The sequence below is a fragment of the Gopherus flavomarginatus genome, unplaced genomic scaffold (assembly GCF_025201925.1).
Source record: "Gopherus flavomarginatus isolate rGopFla2 unplaced genomic scaffold, rGopFla2.mat.asm mat_scaffold_89_arrow_ctg1, whole genome shotgun sequence".
NCBI classification, from domain to species: domain Eukaryota; kingdom Metazoa; phylum Chordata; order Testudines; family Testudinidae; genus Gopherus; species Gopherus flavomarginatus.
In genome coordinates, this window is record NW_026115175.1 from 119100 (window position 1) to 138682 (window position 19583).

The 19583-nt window shown below is 48.1% G+C and overlaps 1 long non-coding RNA gene across 2 annotated transcripts in view; it reads left to right on the forward strand.

Moving 5' to 3' along the window:
- Positions 1–12614, forward strand: part of LOC127042670 (uncharacterized) — a 67976-nt gene extending 55362 nt beyond the window's left edge. The window contains exon 2 of one of the 2 annotated variants that reach the window (XR_007772012.1): positions 12174–12614. This is a non-coding gene — a long non-coding RNA (uncharacterized LOC127042670). Of the gene's footprint in view, positions 1–5164; positions 5607–12173 lie in introns of those variants that run through there. The other variant, XR_007772011.1, reaches the window with a different exon arrangement.
- The last annotated feature ends 6969 nt before the right edge of the window (positions 12615–19583 follow it).

The window sequence follows — 19583 nt, forward strand, 5'->3', positions numbered from 1 at the left end:
GAGACTCTTTCATTTCACTGTTTCTCATCAGAACCTACCTGTACATTATCATCTTCCATCCTCTCCACCTTACTAGGCTATAGAGAATCCCTGTGAATAGTTCCTCTCCTAACGGATGTCTCTGTCTGAACCCTGTGCTCCTCAGCGCCTGTCGGCTTTCCCCAGCTCTGAGGCTGTGTCTACACCGCGCACCTTACCACGGTGCAGCTGTGCCACTCTAACCATGCCATTGTAAGGTGCGCTGTGTGGCCGTCCTTATCGCTGAGAGAGAGCTTCCCCGGCAACAAAGCCAAACTACCTCCAATGAGGGGCAGGAGCTTTGTCACCGGGAGCACAGCTCCACCTATGATGCGCTGTTCACACTGCCGCTTTTCATGGCTCAAATTTTGGCATTCGGGGAGTGTTTTTTCTCACCGCAGAGAGACAAAATTTTTAGCAACAAAAGCCGAAATTAAAAAAAACTCCTCTGCAACCTATTTAATTTTACCTTTATACAACCTTTATACTGCCTCCAGTTCTGGTATCCTCATTTGAAAAAGATGTTGTGAAATTGGAGCTAGGGCAGCAAAGAGCCACCAAATGTTCTGAGGGCTGGAGAAAAATGCCTTCCAGTGAGCTATTGAAAGAGCTCAACCTGTTTAGCTTATCAAAAGAAGATTGAAAGGTGATTTCATTGAAATGTTGAAGGGCCTTAATGGAGAGAAAAGATTGGGTATTTACGGGCTCTTGAATGGAGCAGAGAAAGGCATAACAAGACCCAATGGCTGGAAAGTGAAAAGAGACAAATTCATATTACAACTGAGGCACAATAGTCAACAGCGAGGATGATTCACCACAGGAGCAAGCTACCAAGGAAAGTGGTGGATTCACCATCTCCTGATGTCATTTAATGAAGACTAGATGCCTTTCTGGAATGTGTTTGCCCCCAAAGTAGCTGTTATGTCATACAGGAGGCCTGTGATATGCAGGTTAGATGCTCTAATGGTGTCTTCTGACCATGAAGTCGACTAATTTCTGAAAAACTGAGTGTAGCATTGGGAGCAGCGTCTGATGTTTTCCTGTCTAGCCGGCTTGCTGCCTAGAACGAACGCTCCTTGAGTGGGGTGATCCACAGGGAGTAGCTCAAACCTCCAAAGTGCCTGGCCAGGGGCAGGACATTAGCCCAGCAAGGGAGGGGTGTGGCAGTGACATCACAAAGGCCGTTTGCAGGACCTCAGACTATTGGTCAAAGGTGGTGGGGAGGTGGTGACCTCACAGAGAGATGCTGACATCAGCCAGGCAGGACAGGGGCGAGGGGCCAGGGAAACCTCAGAGACCTCTGTGGCTTTGCTTCAGCACGTTTCCTTCTCCAGGTCTCTCTTTGAGGACTGAGAGATTATTTGGGGTCATGGACGTGAGCGCCAGGAGGAACCTCTTCCGAGTTTCCTCCTTCCCTTGTAGTGATTTTACTAGAAAACAGCCGTCCCTGTTTAGAAGGTAAGAGCCTCCTGGAGGTTTGAAACCTGTTCAGTCTGATCTATCTGGTGACAAGTGAATTCTAGGCATGGAAAACACGAGCTTAAGGAGGCAGAATTTTATTGCGCACCTGGGATTTTGTCCCTTAGAATCGCTGGGGACATTAGGGTTTGTCCTTTTTGTTTCACCTCTTCCTCCATCCCTCCCTCCTCTTCTTCTCTTGCTTCTTTTGTCCTTTCTCCTGTTCCCTTCCCAACAACAGGACGGAGGTGTGTGTGTGTGTGTTGCAGGGAAGTCCTCTGCAGCTCCCACTATGGAAGGTCCACCCAAAAATGTGGGACTGAAATAGTGCTCGGGCAGTGATCCCCACCGGTGACCTGGGCCATCCTTTGGGCTCTCTGGTGAGAACCCTCAGCCTCCCGTCCTCCGTCTCTACCCTGATTGGTTGAGCAGGGGGATGTTGACAGGGAGGAGACTCAGGTCCTTGTTGTTCTCTTTTAAGATCAAGTAAATAAGTCAGAACCAGTTCTATCTTTGATTAATTTTGCTGCTTCTCTGCATTAATTGTCTCTGAGCAGTTGATGATTCCCTCTAACATTGCAGTTCTCCTCAAATACTTGCTGAATAATTACTGTCACTGTTGTTGGTCTGGAGCTCATCTGAGAGCACAGTATTCAGGTCATTCAATGTCTGAAATTCAAGATCCGATGGTTTGTTTGAAAATCAGGGCTCTTCGGTCCTATTCCCAACACTGCCTCTGACGGGCTGTGTGACCTAAGACAAGTCAATTCTCCTTTCTCAGCCTTAGCTTCTCCCTCTTTCAAGTAGGGATAATAATGATCCGCTCTTACCTACCTCATGGTGGGTGAAGGATGCGGATCCATTTGGGAGTGTCACTAGAAGTAGTGCATAATATGAAGTTTCCCAGATTATGACATAATAGATTAGCTGAAATCGTCTATTTTATTTGTATTTTTTTATTTTGAAATTGTTAATAGTAGCAACGACTTAGCTCAGATTGAAGCATCTTATCTAATGGTTGAGATGTAAGTGTCTCCTCTTTGTGTGCGAGGAGACAATTTAACACACTCTGACAAAGAGGAGATGCTTTTGTTTTGCAACAAAATATTTTTGCAAAGATCTTTCATCCCACTTGTTATGATTTTGAGAAACAAACTGGTTTAGTCTAAATGGGATTTTCGGACAGAAACGGTTTGAATGAAATTTTCCCACCATCTCGATTCCTGGGCTCTGGGGTGTTTTCATCTGTTAGAACAGGAGTCAGAACTGGTTGCTTCTCTTTCTGGCTCTGCCATCGCCTTGTTGTGTAGGCCTTGGGTAGGTCACTTCCCTTCTCCCATCTGTCCAATCGGAACAGGAACAGTTCTCGAACTATGGGCAGTTTAGAGCCCAAGTGAGATAAGGGGTATTAAAGCCCTCTGTGAAGGAGAAAGGGGAGTTTCACAGTGTTTAGCACCAAGGAATTCTAAAGTTTGCTAAAATGTCTAGTCTGTGGAAACAAGAAATGGTCGGGGCCAAACTTATTAACCACTGCCTTTTTAAAGCCCATTCAAAGATGTGAGTCCCTATCTTTTAGGTACCTGTGGTTCTTTGCCAGCAGCAGAGAAGAGGTTCCTGCCTCCGTTTTTGTGGCCTTAACAAACCAGGTGTTGTGCCCCAGTTCTCGTCTGAGACCCCTGAAAAAGAACATCTTCCCATCCATGAACAAGACAGGACCTATCTTTCAAAGGGGAACAAAAAGACCTCTGGGACTTACAGACTAGCTAGCCTGACTGCCATAGCTGGAGAGATCCTGCAATACATTCTTAAACACTCAGTTTGTCAGCAGCACCTACAGGATGATTTGGTTCTTATGACTAGTGAGCGTGGAATTGTCAAGAACAAATCATTCCAAACCAATCCTCTTTCCTTCTTTGGCAGGGTTCTGGGCCTGGTAGAGGTGAGTAAACAATAGATGGGATCTAGCTTGGTGTTACTAAGGCTTTTGACACAGTCCCATAGGACATTCTCAGAAGCAAACGAGGGAAATGTAGTCCAGCTGCAATCAGTGTAATGTGGGTGCAGAGCTGGTTGAAAGCCAAGACTCCAGGAGCCCTTCTCCATGTTTAGCTGCCCAACGGGGAGGGTGAACCTAGTGGGTCTGGCAGGGATCAGTCCGGTGTCAGGTACTATTCTATATTTTCATGAATGATTTGGAAAATGGAGTGGAGAGCATGCTCCTAAAGTTTACAACTGACACCAAGCACTTTGGAGCACAGGATTGAAATTCAAAACACCCTTAACAAATTGGAGACTTGGTCTTCTTGAGCCAAACTCCATGGTTAGGGCTCTCTCTCTACACTGGGCTGAAGTGAAACCCCAGAGCCAAGCACTCCTCCTGGGCAGTGAGCTCCGACCTTGAATGGTCAGATGCTGCTTAGCACTGTCAGAGCAGCTTTTGCTGGGGGATTCTCCCAGCACTTTCCAATAGCGGGAAGGTATGAAATCCCCATTTGACTGCTGGGGACAGAGCCCGAGAGTGGGGAGCAACTTGCCCAAAGTCCCCAGGAAAAGGAAAACAACCAGCAGAGGAACCAATAGGAAACCCAGCAATGGAACTCAGGAGTCCTGGGGGTGTGCTGTGGTGACCAGATGTCCCAATTTTATAGGGACAGTCCGAATTTTGGGGTCTTATCTAGGATCCTATTACCCCCCACGCCGTCCCGATTTTTCACACTTGCTGTCTGGTCACCCTAGGGTGTGCACATGTGTGGGTCCCAGCTGCTCCCTGCCCCCCCTCATTGAAGCAGATGTGCAGGGTTACTGCCCTGGGAAGTGCAGGGCACCAGTGGATGTGGGGTTGGCTGGAGGTAGGGTCTGGCTTCAGGCAGGGCAAGGGCTGCGTGGCTGGCTGGCTTCAGGCAAGGGGGTGCATCAGGGGTTGGCTGGAGACAGGGCAGGGAGGATGCGGCTGGTGCAGGCAGAGCAGAAGGTGCAGGGCTGGCTGGAGACAGAGGCTGACTGCCGGCAGGGCAGGGCAGGGGGTGCAGGGCTGGCTGCAGGCAGGGCGTGGGGCAGGGCCGGTGCAAGGAAGTTTCATGCCCTAGGCGAAACTTCCACCTTGCACCCTCCCCCCCCCGCACCCCTGCCCTGAGGCGCCCCACCCGTGGCAGCTCCCCCCTCCACCCTGAGGCTCCCCTCTTGTGGCAACTCTCCTGCTCTGCCCTGCGGCACCCCCCTCGCCCGAGCTCACCCCTGCTCCGAGCACGAGCACCCCGAGCACGCCGTGGCCGCTTCACTTCTCCCACCTCCAAGGCTTGCGGCGCCTAAGCCTGCCAGGCAGTCAGGCACCCTCCTCTGAGCCACAGCAGCCCTGACAGTTGACAATAGAGGCACCTTAACCCCTGAGTTCCTTCAATGTGTCCCCCTCGGGGGTCCAGCTCCGATCACCAGATACTCGGGGTATGTCTATACCACCTGCCGAATCGGTGGGCAGCGATCGATCCAGCGGGGGTTGATATATCGCGTCTAGTGTAGATGCAATACATTGAGTGCTCTCCCCTCGCCTGCTGTACTCCAGCTCGGTGAGAGGCGCAGGCAGAGTCTACGGGGAGCTGCAGCAGTCAACTCACCGAGACTGTGACATTATAATTGTTAGGCCTGAATAAAGATATAGCAGACAAAACCAGGTATGCCAACCTGACCAAAGTCAGGCTAACAGAGGTTTGTGGGTAATCCCTGAGTGGAAAACACTGAGAAGCAGCAGCATGTCTCACAAGCGCTGGGAAAAAGTGAGATAAGAGAGAAGCTGCATTCCTGGCATAGTACCAGATGTGCTGTGTTCGGGCAGCTCCTTCGAAGAACTGATAAGAGTCCTAGTTTCCCAGCCTCCTTGTTTTCGCTCCCTGGTTTTGTTCTTTGTTTGTTTTTAACTCCCCTACATTTCTAACTTTAGGCATGCATGTATACTAAAGGTGTCTAGTTTCTAGTTGTTAGAAGAAGGGGGTGGGTTGCTCCAGTGAATAATTTATGACGCGACGGAACTGTCTATATAGGCTTATACTAAGATGTAAAGAGCAGGCTGGTTCTCTCTGGAGACGAGCTGCTCTCTATTGATGCGTGCACTTGTCAATAAAGAGCTTTTGATCGGACCTTGCTGGTGTTGCCTGTCTCTCTCGCGGTCAGACAACGAACTTTGCCGTCTGGGTTAGAGTCCCTGACATCTTTGGCGACTCCGCCGGGACCCGTCTGACTCTCCGGCGGGGGATCGGACCCTGAGGCAACGCAGCGCGCATCCTCCAGTTTAGAGGAGCCTTGCCTGGTGATCTGATCTCTGCGTTGGCGATAAGGCGTGTTCTGTGAACCAGCTGAAACTCGTAGAAATCCAGCAACGTCCACCTACCCATTGAGTAGGGTCCAGGTTGTCGGGGTTAGAGTCCCTGACTACTTAGGTCTGGGTTAGAGTCCCAGTCCAGGTCTGGGTTAGAGTCCCAGTCCAGGTTTGCACAGGATCCAAGTTGTCTGGGTTAGAGTCCCAGCCTGGGTTTGAGTTTCAGTCCAGGTGTTCAAGTCCCTGGAGAGGTAAGCGAGCGCTCGACGCGGGGAGGTGGGGGTTAGAGTCCCTTTACCTCGACCCGGGGAGGAGGGGTTAGAGTCCCTTCATGAAGAGGGGTTAGAGTCCCTTCATTAAAATGAGACAAGTTGGCAGTAAGTGCCCGGGGGATGCCCCGTTGTCTCTGATACTTAGAGATTGGAAAGAGATTTCTGAGACAGCTGATCTAGTTAAATTTAAGATGAGAAATCTGTGTTGGATCCAATGGCCATCATTTACCTTTCATTTGTCCCCAACTAGAGACTGGCCGGTGGGTGAAACCTTTTCCACAGATAGGAGGAACTCCTTAAGGGATATTTTGGTTGATCTTAGGCCGAGACAAATGGATTACTTGTTTGTATGGTATAATTATAAACCCATGGAGGGATGGGTAGCTTTTGAAGCTGTTTGTATGGAGAGCTCTTGTAAAAAAATCACCCACCATATGCACCAGAGCCGCACCGGGAGGAGGACAATTTTGTTCCTGTTCTTCCCCGTCTGATGGAGTGCAAGGATTCAAAAGCAGGTTAGGGACAGTTCAGGGACAGAGGAGAATCAAGGGGGAGCTCAGAGTGATGTTCCCTCATCTTCAGAGGAATCAGGCAGCCTCACCCCCTCTGTGCAGCCTCCAGCCAGCCTTTTGCAAACTTGGTCAGGGACTGCTTTTCAAACACCCCCAATATTACAGCAGCCCTTGTCCTTGCCCTTGTGGACCCCCACTAGGTTACTTAACTCCATGAGAGAGAATGTTTCTGAGACACCTCTGATATTACAAGCCTCATTGAGAACTTATCTGGTTCTACTGGTTGCTGGGGAACATGAGATGGTTTTACCCATACCCTGTTTGCAACTTCAAATTTGTTTAACTGGCAGTGCACTATGCCTCACTTATGAGACAATCCTGAGGCAGTGGAAAGAATGTTCTGCACAATCTTTTTCACTCATGTGCCCACTTGGGCAAATGTAAATCAGTTATTAGATACTCTCATGACAGAAGATGAAAGACAAAAAGTAAAAGAAAAATCTGCAGCTCATTTGAATGCACCTTGGCTAATTACTGACCCTAACTGGAATCCCAATAATCCAGCTCAAAAGACAAAGTTGGATGGATTTTTAAAAGCTGTTTTGAATGGTATTAGAGATGCAGGGGAGGCTACTCCAAATTGGAGCAAGGTGACTGCTTGTGTTCAGCATCCAGATAAGCACCTCTCTGACTTTTGTGCTCGACTGATTTGTGAAGTTAAAAAGCATGGGAATTTAAATCCTGAAACTGATCATGGAAAGGAGATGGTTAAAATGGTTTTCATGTCACAATGTGCAAAGGATATTGCAAAAAGATTTAGAAAGCATCCAGATGGTACGCAAGGGAAAAGTTTGTCTGAAGTAGTTAGCATTGCTACTAGAATGTTTAATGGGAAAGAGAAAAAGAAAGAAAAAGACATAAGGAACGGGTTAATTTAAAAATCATCTTGGCCCCGGGATGGAAGGAGGGGGGTGCTCTGCGTTCAGGGTCAGGAATCGGCGCGGACTGTGCTTGGTGCAGGGAGGGGCTGCTTTCGGCCCCAGCTGGCTGTGAAGGAAAAAATATAGACAGAGGCGAAGCAAAGGAAATACAAGTTACAGAACTGAAATTACATTTGCAAAGCTTAACTGTCCAGTAAGATCCAACAGTGTGCCTTTGTGACCCTGGAGTCGGTGTGGCTTGGTGACACCAAAGAAGCCACAGGCAGCCGACCTGGACTGGAATCTCTGAAAGAGACGCCGCAGGAGATTCCAGGGTGTAAAAGAACAGCCCTCCCAAGAGCAGAAGCATGTTGGAAATTCTGGACAAGCTGTATACAGGATAATCTCCCTTCCACCTCTCCCCCTCCTCTGAACATTATACACAGAAGTGGCCAGTCTGGACGTACGTGTGTAAGTATGAAAGGAGCTTCGGGCTTGGGGCATTAATATTTTCCTGAGTGATGTGGGAGCGTTCCCAACACTCTCCGTTGTTGTTTTATTATTTTATTAATGAAGCTTTAAAATTCAGTTATATGGTGTGTTTTCTTTATCTTCCCCCAACGATCCTGTAGTGTCAGCCTGATCATCTGACATGAGGGATAGATTGGTAACAGAAATTTGTCACAGTTTGGTGAGCAATTAAGAAGGGGGGAGCCCTGCAGAATTTACACCATCTATTTGTTTTACCCTTGTTATTTTGTGTTTGCTTTGCTTGGTACTGTTGGTGTTATATGCTGAGAACTGCATGAGTAAAAGTGAGTCCTAATAGGATAAGGAAACACTATTTGGTTCTGGTTCTGTTCTATTTAACCAGTTACTGTTGTTGTTTTTTTTCTCTGTTCATTTGGGTGTTAGGAGTGTGGGTGGAACTGAACCTCTTGTTCGTAATTCCTCGGAGTGGAAGCCATGTGTGCGAGACAGCTCTGAGGTTAAATTGAGATCCTTCTGTCCTGTCCCCTGTAGCGGTCAGTGTATAGAAGTGGGAAAGTCTGGCTTAGACTGTAATTCCCTCTGCTCTCTGTGTAATTCTCTTTTCTGTTTAAGTGTCAAACAGATGAATGAGTCTCTGGGTAAACCCTCTAAGAGTAGTCCTTCAAATTATATGTTAAGTAAATGGCCTTTGCCCAATGGGCCATGTGTCTTCGTCTAGGTGGCAAGCCTCATGAAGGAGGACTCGGGTAGTCTTGTGAGTAAGAATGTTTAAGGGAAGAGACCAGGAGGGGTGGGGGGCTAGTTGAGAAGCCCACCCTCCTAGCTAAACTGGTAGTGGAAGAAGTTGGTGCCTATGGAAGGGACGGTTCAGTGAGAAAAGCAGGATCGGGCCCAGGCGGGCAGGCAACAGACAGAGAGATTGGAAAACAGGTTGGAAAACTTTAAGGGTGTAGTGGAAGGAAGGAGTAAGTAAGTGTAAGCATGGGGATTTCAAATACCCAGAACTTACTTGGAATGGTGATTTGAGTTGATAAAAGTGGCTGTTGGGAGACAAGCAAGTGATTTAAGGGAGAGTGAGAAGTTAACTCTGTAGTTGCTGGAGGAAACAGCAGTTGAACTTTGCAAAAATGCTGAAGAGGAAAGTTCTTGGTGTCTTTGAAATGTTTGTAAATAAATTGAGGCAAAGAAATTGTTAATTGCAATCATTTAGAATTTAGTTAAATTAGCTGAAGAATGTATATAGTGCTATGTAATTGAAATTTTATTAGGCTGTAAGGGCACTATAAGTAGTGATGTTTTCTTTCAGTGTTTGAAAGCAAGAGTTAAAAGTAAAAAGCAAGCCAGAAAGCATCTGTATTCATGCAAATTATCTAACTGATAAGGTAGGAGCCACTGAAACCTGGGCTGCCTATGAAACACATAAAATATGGGATAATTCCTCTGTTTTTCCTGAAATCAACAAGGGTATTTGTCTATTTTAAGCAATGATTGTCTGCCCAGAAGGGGTAGACCTCTGTTTTTTTGTCTTTCAGATAATCAGAGAAAACTGATGCCAGCTAAACAGCATTCAACGTACCATGCATTTACTGGCACAATAGAAATTATGTTTTGTGTTCTATGTTCTGTCTTGTGGTGTTTGTCTTGTGGCCGGAATTTTTGTGTTTAATATTTTTATAAAATAATCTAGTTTAAAAGCAAACAAAAAGGTTAAATTAAAATGCAGATACTTGTTTTGTTCAACTTGGAATACAAAGTGTTTAGGTAAATCAGGAGAATGTGATATACTAAAGTCTAATGCATTTCCTTAAGTAAGGAAAAGAAACTTTATTGGTCAAATTGTTAATTGCAAAAATTGTTGTTAAAATTTGCATACCAACAGTCTTTGAAAGCAAGGACATGAAAAGTTAACCCACTCCCCATATTGTACATGGGATCTTTCTGGCTACCTCAGATTTCTAGCCAGAGGGCTGGGGATGGTGGAAGGCTATTGGACTAGAGGTTGTATTGAGTGAACTCCTCAAAGTGGGTGTGCTTGTCCTGGCTTGTTGCTCGAAAGCTCTGTAATAAGGTTATTTTAGTAAAAGGGTGTGTGTGGCATATATTAAATAATAAGACTAATGTACTGTATAATGACAATGTGTAGGTGTTCATTGTTGGGAAAAAGGTGTATAAGTAAAAAGTGAAAGTTTCCTTTGCAGGTTAAAAGAAGCCAAGAAGGGAAGAAGCACAAAGAACAGAATGAATTAACTGAAAAAATAAAATAAAATAAAATAGCAAGCTCAGGCTATAGATAAGACACTGACTCCATTCAAGGACACTGCTCACAGTTAAGACTTGGTTAACAACCAGGAAAAGGAGGGCTTGAATTTGCCCATGCAGCTATGAGATCTGAAAAACACTGCCAGGCACTAATGAAATGTGTTAAGTTTTTTTTCTCACAGGTAAGGAAGCGCTACCCAAAGACCCTAGCAGCCCTGCCACTCCTTGGAACCAGGAGACGGGATTGATGTAAAGGTCCACCAACGAAAGACTGCCTTGGCTCCATGCTGGAAAGGCCCTTAAGTCCTGATGACTACCAACACCGCTGTGAAGTACCAAAGACTGACTGCTTGGACCCAAGATTCTCACTGCAAAAAGACCCCTCCACATTGGGAGAATTCTCCTACTGATGATTAGCCTATTTCACCTTCTAGCTCCACTGTGCCTTCTGGACAGTAGGGAAAAAGTACAAGGTGAAGTGCTAGTAGCCTCTCCCTTATCCACTGACAGATCTACTGTGCCTTTGAATTTTTCTAGAAAAAGCAAAACCATTACAGGGTGATGTGCTAGTAACCTCTCCCCTATATGATGCTGCACCAAGACTGTTTTGGGAAAGAAGAAGGAACACTCACTCCACTGAAATTGCTAAAGTCCAGGAATTCCTGACTAGAAAGGACATTAAGAACTGACCCCGGTGAAGAAACAAAGAATTGTACACTGGCAGAAAAAATTTGTGGGACCCATGCTTGGGAATGTGGTATTGATTGGATTTTGGGGTTTATTCTACAGGCTGTGCCCTGTGTTGTGGATAAATTCTTCAGCATGTATTGCTCTCTCTAATTGGATTTTAAATAACAAGTACCCGAAGAGTTTGTTCTGCCACTGGAAATTTTACCTGTATTGAAACCATTCCAGTGACTAATAATGTAACCCCCTCCTATGCTATTAATGTCAATGCCTTTTAAAAGTACCTGAAAATAGTTAAATAACAAATGTAATATAGTACTACACCAAGGAAAGATGGTATTAAATATCACTGAGGCTGGGAAGGCATTGCAGTGGGATCTAGTATGTTTGGAGATTCAGAATTTCCTGAATGACCAGCTGATGGCCATTTGGAGTGATCTTGAGTACCAGACTTGGCCCACTGCCCTTACAGACACATCAGGAGTACCATCTGATCTGTGGTCATGGAGATATACTAAAGACTTTCTGGGTGGAAGTGTAAACATTTACAGTGCTCCTTCCAAGCATTTGGACTGGGGGGTGTGGGCTTCCACATACCGAATCCTGACGGGTCCATGGGGAGGATGCACATGGGACTGGATTATTCACCGAAACATCTGGGAAATTAGACCACTTGGTATACCTAACTGATTTATAGTCAGTGCCCCAATCCCTTAGTTGTCAGACAAACAGGATTCCACTCTTTTGTCCGTGCACTCATTCCTGGATTGTGGGTGGCTAAGCTCAAGAGAGCAGTTGTAAATATTTCTGCAGAGCTTGAAAAAAACCAGCTAATGCATTAATAGACGCTTTCCAAAAGTTGCAACGAAAGACTGATGAAGTAGCAGAAGTAACTTTGCAAAATAGACGTGTGCTAAATGCCATGAATGCTGAATTAGAGAGGGGCTTGTGCTCGCATTGGGGAAAAATGTTGCTTTGCTGTTAATCACTCTGGCTTAATTGACAAAGATTTACAAGCTATTAAGAATGTTGCTGTTGTTTTCCATGCTATATCTCTTGATCACACTTTTAGTTTTAAGGACCTCCACTCAGACCTTGGGTCATGGTTTACTAGCCTCCCCCGTACAATTGTTAAATGGATATGTGTCCCAAGAGTCCCATTATGGTCCTCTAGGGACAAAGGGGGGATTGTTAGGCCTGAATAAAGATATAGCAGACAAAACCAGGTATGCCAACCTGACCAAAGTCAGGCTAACAGAGGTTTGTGGGTAATCCCTGAGTGGAAAACACTGAGAAGCAGCAGCATGTCTCACAAGCGCTGGGAAAAAGTGAGATAAGAGAGAAGCTGCATTCCTGGCATAGTACCAGATGTGCTGTGTTCGGGCAGCTCCTTCGAAGAACTGATAAGAGTCCTAGTTTCCCAGCCTCCTTGTTTTCGCTCCTGGTTTTGTTCTTTGTTTGTTTTTAACTCCCCTACATTTCTAACTTTAGGCATGCATGTATACTAAAGGTGTCTAGTTTCTAGTTGTTAGAAGAAGGGGGTGGGTTGCTCCAGTGAATAATTTATGACGCGACGGAACTGTCTACATAGGCTTATACTAAGATGTAAAGAGCAGGCTGGTTCTCTCTGGAGACGAGCTGCTCTCTATTGATGCGTGCACTTGTCAATAAAGAGCTTTTGATCGGACCTTGCTGGTGTTGCCTGTCTCTCTCGCGGTCAGACAACGAACTTTGCCGTCTGGGTTAGAGTCCCTGACATAAGTATAATCTAATATCTCATTGAAAGGTGACAGGGCCAGAAAGAGTTAATTAACTCACCTCACCGACTGACCTGACCCGTGGGTGAACCTTAAAAACTGGTTAACAAGATATGTAAATGAACAGAGCTTTGAAATGCAAGTCTGCAGTGTTAGAGGTAGAAGGGGAGGTGTTTGCTCAGGTCTTGTGATGTCAGCAAACAAGTCTTGTCTATTGCTCTAGTTTTAATTCAAAGAGCAAAAAAAGAATATTAACATTTATGATGATACTTGAGTGAAATAGTATTATTGTCTGTGTCTCTTTGAAGGTTGTGGTAATCTGTATCTGAACTGTTTGATGGATGTACTAATTGCCAGGATGTTTGGAAGAAGAGTTAAGCCTATTGTTTTCTCAGGCTGAAAGGCTGCTGGAAATGTTTAAGAACCTGGGACACGATCCTTCTTCATCTCAGATCTGCTTTGGGTTTCAAGAGGGGGAAACCTTAAGCCACAAGGATTGAGATCCCCAGTCATTGACTGGAGCCACCCTGAATATGGACAGTGGATTATAACCTATGGACTATTTCTAAAAGGACTTTTGGCAACTACAAGCTCATGTCTACTTTGTATCTGAACCTCAAAAATTGAATTCAAGTCTATATGTCTATTAATCTTTTAACCAACACTCACTCTCTCTCTTTTCTTTTCTAATAAATTTTAGCTTAGTTAATAAGAATTGGCTATAGCATGTATTTTAGGTAAAATCTAAGTTATAATTGAACCTGGTTATGTGGCTGATCCTTTGGGATCGGAAGAATCTTTTCTTTTATATGATGAAGTAAGATTTTCAGGAATCATCATCATATCTAACAGGTGTGTCTGGACGGAGGCCTGAGGCTGGGTACTTTAAGGGAACTGCGTGGTTTAAACTTCTAAGTAACCAGTGAGGTACTACAGAAGCTGTTTTGTGCTGGCTTGGTAAATCTAAGTATTGAAATAACCAGCAGCGTTTGGGATTTGTCTGCCCTGTTTTGTTTGCAATTCACTCTGATTGAGTGAGCTGAGCTGGCTCCCACGGGCAGCACCGTCACACCTACAGCCAGGCTGCAGAGGTCCGGGGGATCTTAGGGGCCTTGGGGTGCACAGATACCTATGTCCAGGCCATAGCGGTCCCTGGGGGGCTTAGAGAGTTTGGGGGGACACAGATACCAATCTCCATGCTCTAGGGTCCCATGGGGGCTTAGAGGGTTCGTGGGGGGCACATATTCCTACATCCAGGCTGTAGGGTTACCAGGGGGGCTTAGGGGGTTAGTGGGGGGCAAAGATACCTACGTCCAGGCTGGAGGCATCCTGGGAGTCTTAGGGGATTTGTGGGGGCCAAAGACACCTATGATGTCCAGGCTGTAGGGGTACCAGTGGGTTTTAGGGGTTCGAGTGGGCACAGATACGTATGTCCAGGCTGTATCGTTCCCAGGGGGGGTTAGAGGTTTCGTGAGGGGCACAGATATCTACGTCCAGATTGTAGATGTCCCGGGAGGGGGGGGTTAGGGGGGTTGTGGGAGTGCAAATACCTATGTCCAGGCTGTAAGGGGTTCCTGGGGGCTTAGAGGGTTTCTGAGGGGCACATATACCTACGTGCACACTGGAGTGTCGCAAGGGGCTTATGGAGTCTATATGGGGAACAGATACCAATGTTCTGGCTGTATAGGTCCCTCGGGGGCTTAGGGGGTTTGTGGGGGGCACAGATACCTAAGTTCAGGCTGGAGGGATCTCTGAGTGTCTTAGGTGTTTGGTGGGAGGCACAGATACCTACGTCCAGGCTGCAGGGGTCTCGGAGGGGCTTAGGGTCTGTCACGGAGTGTGGGGGAGTCCGGTCCTGCACCCCTCTTCCTGGGACTCACAGTGACTCTCAGCCAGCCAGTAAAACAGAAGGTTTATTGGACAACAGGAGCGAAGGATACAGCAGAGCTTGGAGGCACAAGCAGGACCCCACAATCAAGTCCTTCTAGGGGTTCAGGAAACTTAGTTCCCAGTTTGGGAATCCCTGAATTCCAACCACCCAGACCAAAACCGAAACTGAACTAACCCAACTCCCTCCAGCTGGCCATTTGCTGTGTCCAGCTTCCCGGGCAAAGGTGCTGACCCCTCCCCGCGCCTAGCTCAGGTTACAGGCTGAGCACGTGTCCGGTCCTAAAGTCACCCCCTGCTCTCCCATCCCCCACACAGACAGTCCCTACTCCATCACAGTAATGCACAGAGCATTTCCCGCATGGAGCCACAGTGACACCAGTGTGCCACACTGGGTAATGCACAGAAGCATTTCCCATATGGAGCAACTGTGACACCGTGTGACCACACGAGGTAATGCACAGAGCATTTCCTGCATGGAGCAACAGTGACACCATGTGGCCATGCAGGGAAATGCCCAGAGCATTTCCTGGATGGAGCAACAGTGATTCCATGTGGCCATGCAGGGTAATGCACAGAGCATTTCTCTCATAGAGGAACAGTGACAACATGTGGCCATGCAGGGTAATGCACAGAGCATCACGCCTATGTAGAGGCTGTAGAGATCCCTGGGGGGCTTAGGGGTCGTGGGGGGCACAGATAGCTACGTCCAGGCTGGAGACATTCTGGTGGGCATTAGGGGCTTCATGAGGGGCACAAATATCTACGTCAGGGCTGGAGAGGTCCCTGGATGGCTTAGGGGGTTGTGGTGAGCATAGATACATACGTCCAGGCTGCAGGGGTACCAGAGGGACTTAGGGGGTGTCACGTAGTGTGGTGGAATCTGGCCCTGCACCCCTCTTCCTGGGACACACAGTGACTCAGCCAGCCAGTAAAACAGAAGGTTTTTTTGGCCAACAGGAACTGAAGGATACAGCAGGGCTTTTGGGCACAACCAGGACCCCTCAATCGAGTCCTTCTGGGGGTTCAGGAAGCTTAGTTCCCAGTTTGGGATTCCCTGAATTCCAACAACCCAGCTCCAAACCAAAACTGAACTAACTCCCTCCAGCCAGCCCCTTCCTTTATTCAGCTTCCTGGGCAAAGGTGCTGACCCCCTCCCAGCTGCCTAGCTTAAGTTACAGGCTTAGGTCCTGTCCCTCACCTAAAGTCACCCGCTGCTCTCCCATCCCCCACACAGACAGTCCCCACTCCATCACAGTAATGCCCAGAGCATTTCGCGCATGGAGCAACAGTAACACTGTGTGGCCATGCAGGGTAATGCCCAGAGCATTTCCCCCGTGGAGCAACAGTGACACCATGTGGCCACACAGGGTAATGCACAGAGCATTTCCCGTATGAAGCAACATTGACACCTTGTGACCACACCAGGTAATGGACAGAGCATTTCCTGCATGGAGCAACAGTGACACCATGTGGCCATGCAGGGAAATGCACAGAGCATTTCCTGGATGGAGCAACAGTGATTCCATGTGGCCACGCAGAGTAATGCACAGAGCATTTCTCTCATAGAGGAACAGTGACAAGATGTGGCCATGCAGGGTAATGCACAGAGCATCACGCCTATGTAGAGGCTGTAGAGATCCCTGGGGGACTTAGGGGTCATGGGGGGCACAGATAGCTACGTCCAGGCTGGAGACATTCTGGTGGGCATTAGGGGCTTCATGAGGGGCACAAATATCTACGTCAGGGCTGGAGAGGTCCCTGGATGGCTTAGGGGGTTGTGGTGAGCATAGATACATACGTCCATGCTGTAGTGGTCCCTGGGGGTTTAAGGAGTTGGTAAGGGTCACAGAAACCTAAGTATGGTCTGGAGGGGTCCCTGGGGGACTTAAGGGTTTGTGGTTGCGCAGATACCTACGTACCGGTTGGAGGGGGCCCTGGGGAGCTTAGGGGGTTTGTGTGGCGTACACATAGCTATAACCAGGCTGGTGGGGGCCCTATGGGTCTTAGAAGGCTGGTGGGGGGCAGAGATACCTATGTAGGGACTGGAGAAGTCCTGGGGAGGGCTTTGGGGGTTCCTGGAAGTCACAAATATCTACGTCCAGGCTGGAGGAGTTCTGGGGGTATTAGGGAGTTGTGCGGGGGCACAGATACCTATATCGAGGCTGTAGGGGTCCTGGGGTTGCTTTGGGGAATTTTGGGGTACAGATACCTACTTCCATGCTGTAGGGGTCGCTGGGAGGATCAGTGGGTTCGTGAGGGTGCACAGATATCTACGTCCGGTCTATAGGGATCCTGGGGGGGGCTTAGGGGTTTGTAAGGGGCACAGATACATTCATCCAGGCAAGAGGGGTCCTAGGGACCTTAGGGGGTTCATGCTGGGCACAGATACCTGCGTCTAGGCTGGAGGGGTTTTGGGGGTCTTAGGAGGGTTGTGTGGGCACAGATACCTATGTCGATGCTGGAGGGGTCCTGTCATGTCTTAGCGGATTCGTGGGGTCAGAGATACCTACATCTAGGCTGGAGGGGTTCCGGGGGGATTAGGTGTGTTTGAGGAGGGGAACAGATACCTACATCCTGATGGTAGGTGGCCCTGGGTAGCTTAGGCGGTTTTTGTCGGTCACAGATACAAACATCCATGCTGTAGGGGTCCCGAGGGACTTTGTGGGGCTCTAGGGGTCACAGATACCTACCTACAGTCTGGAAGGTTCCTGTGGGTATTAAGGGGTGTGTGGGGCATACAGATGCCTACATCTGGGCTTGTGGGTTCCCTGGGGGGCTTAGAGGTTTGTGGAGAGCACAGATACCATTATCCAGGCTAGATGGGTTCTGGTGGGATTAGGGGGTTGTGGGGGGCACAGATACCTATGTAAACAGAAGCAGGATGAACTCTACCCTCACATCTGGTGGTGAATTATGGCAAGTGTGGAAAAGGATTTCAGGGTCTGATCATGTTTGCATAGACACACTCACCGTGCGTGACACGGCCACGGCAGCCTGGGATGGTTACTTTGGCAGCTATGGTATCCCCAGTTTATTTGTTGTTGGGGTGTGAGATGTGGAGTGTTGTCACCCTGATTGTGTGGATGAGGAACTGTGAAACAGCTTTGAGACAGGGATTCTCACCATCAGTTGAGTGGCACTCACTAGACAAGGGAGTGGGCTCCTTGGGTGAGCTAGAGTCACCAATTGCACTTTTTTTCTTTTAACAGTTGAATAGCAGTGTTGATTTTTTATTCTCTTAAAAGTTGAATTTCTAGGTTCTTGAGCTGAAATCACTGAAAAGATGTGTTAGCTTGTGGGGGACTCTGAAACTGTATTGCAGAACACAGTAGTTGACAGACAGGAGCAGTTTGTGGGAGTGTCCCATGGAGTGAGATGAGTCTAGCAGTTTTGGGGGATAGCTGGAGCAGAACACAGGTCGGCTGGCAGAGCAGCTGGTGGACCGAGCTGAGCAGTTTGTGGGGAAGGCAAAAGCAGAATCCCATGGAGAGGCAGAGCAGTCAGCAGTGGACCACATAAGGTGCCCCTTTCTACTCAGGCTGGCAGGGGGAAAAACCCTGCAGATAGACTCTTGAAGCTCTGGGGTTGCGCAACTGTGGGTGATTTTGGGGTTGCTGGACTCTTGAAACGTTGGAGATATTGGACTTTGGAGCCTTGGGGTGATTTGGGGATTGCTGGACTCATGAGCCCAGGGAAAAGGACACGGCCTAGTTGAGGTGTTTTCCCAATTTAATGCTATGTTGTTTATCTCACGTTATTAAACATTTTCTGCTACACCCAGACTCTGTGCTTGCGAGAGGGGAAGTATTGCCTCTTTGAGGCACCTAGGAGTGCGTATGTAAAATTTTCCCATGTCACTGGGTGGGGACTCGAGCTGGTTTGCATTACATTGTAGGCAAGGGACCCCTATGTATTGAACCCAGTCCTTGCTGCTATCAGTTCAGCCTGGCAGAAGGGTTCCACCTACGTCCAGGCTCAAGGGGTCCCTGGGGGGCTTAGGGAGTTCGTGGGGGGCACAGATATCTAGGTCCAGGCTGTAGGGGGTCGGGGGGGGCTCAGGAGTTTGGTGGGGGGCACAGATACCTACGTCCAGGCTGCAGGGGTCCCAGAGGGACTTAGGGGGTGTCACGTAGTGTGGTGGAATCTGGCCCTGCACCCCTCTTCCTGGGACACACAGTGACTCAGCCAGCCAGTAAAACAGAAGGTTTTTTTGGCCAACAGGAACGAAGGATACAGCAGGGCTTTTGGGCACAACCAGGACCCCTCAATCGAGTCCTTCTGGGGGTTCAGGAAGCTTAGTTCCCAGTTTGGGATTCCCTGAATTCCAACAACCCAGCTCCAAACCAAAACTGAACTAACTCCCTCCAGCCAGCCCCTTCCTTTATTCAGCTTCCTGTGCAAAGGTGCTGACCCCCTCCCAGCTGCCTAGCTTAAGTTACAGGCTTAGGTCCTGTCCCTCACCTAAAGTCACCCGCTGCTCTCCCATCCCCCACACAGACAGTCCCCACTCCATCACAGTAATGCCCAGAGCATTTCGCGCATGGAGCAACAGTAACTCTGTGTGGCCATGCAGGGTAATGCACAGAGCATTTCCCCCGTGGAGCAACAGTGACCCCATGTGGCCAGACAGGATAATGCACAGAGCATTTCCTGCATGGAGCAAGAGTGACACCGTGTGGCCACGCAGGCTAATACACAGAGCATTTCCTGCATGGAGCAACAGTGGCACCATGTGGTCACGCAGGGTAATGCACAGAGCATTTCCTGCATGGAGCAACAGTGACACCATATGGTCATGCAGGGTAATGCACAGAGCATTTCCTGCGTTGAGCAACAGTGACACCATGTGGCCACACAGGGTAATGCACAGAGCATCGCACCTACGTGGAGGCTGTAGAGATCCCTCGAGGGCTTACGGGGGTTCGTAGGGTCACAGATATCTACATCCAGTATGGGCGGGACCCTGGGAGAGTTAGGGGGGTTGTGAGGGGCATAGGTACTTGCGTCCA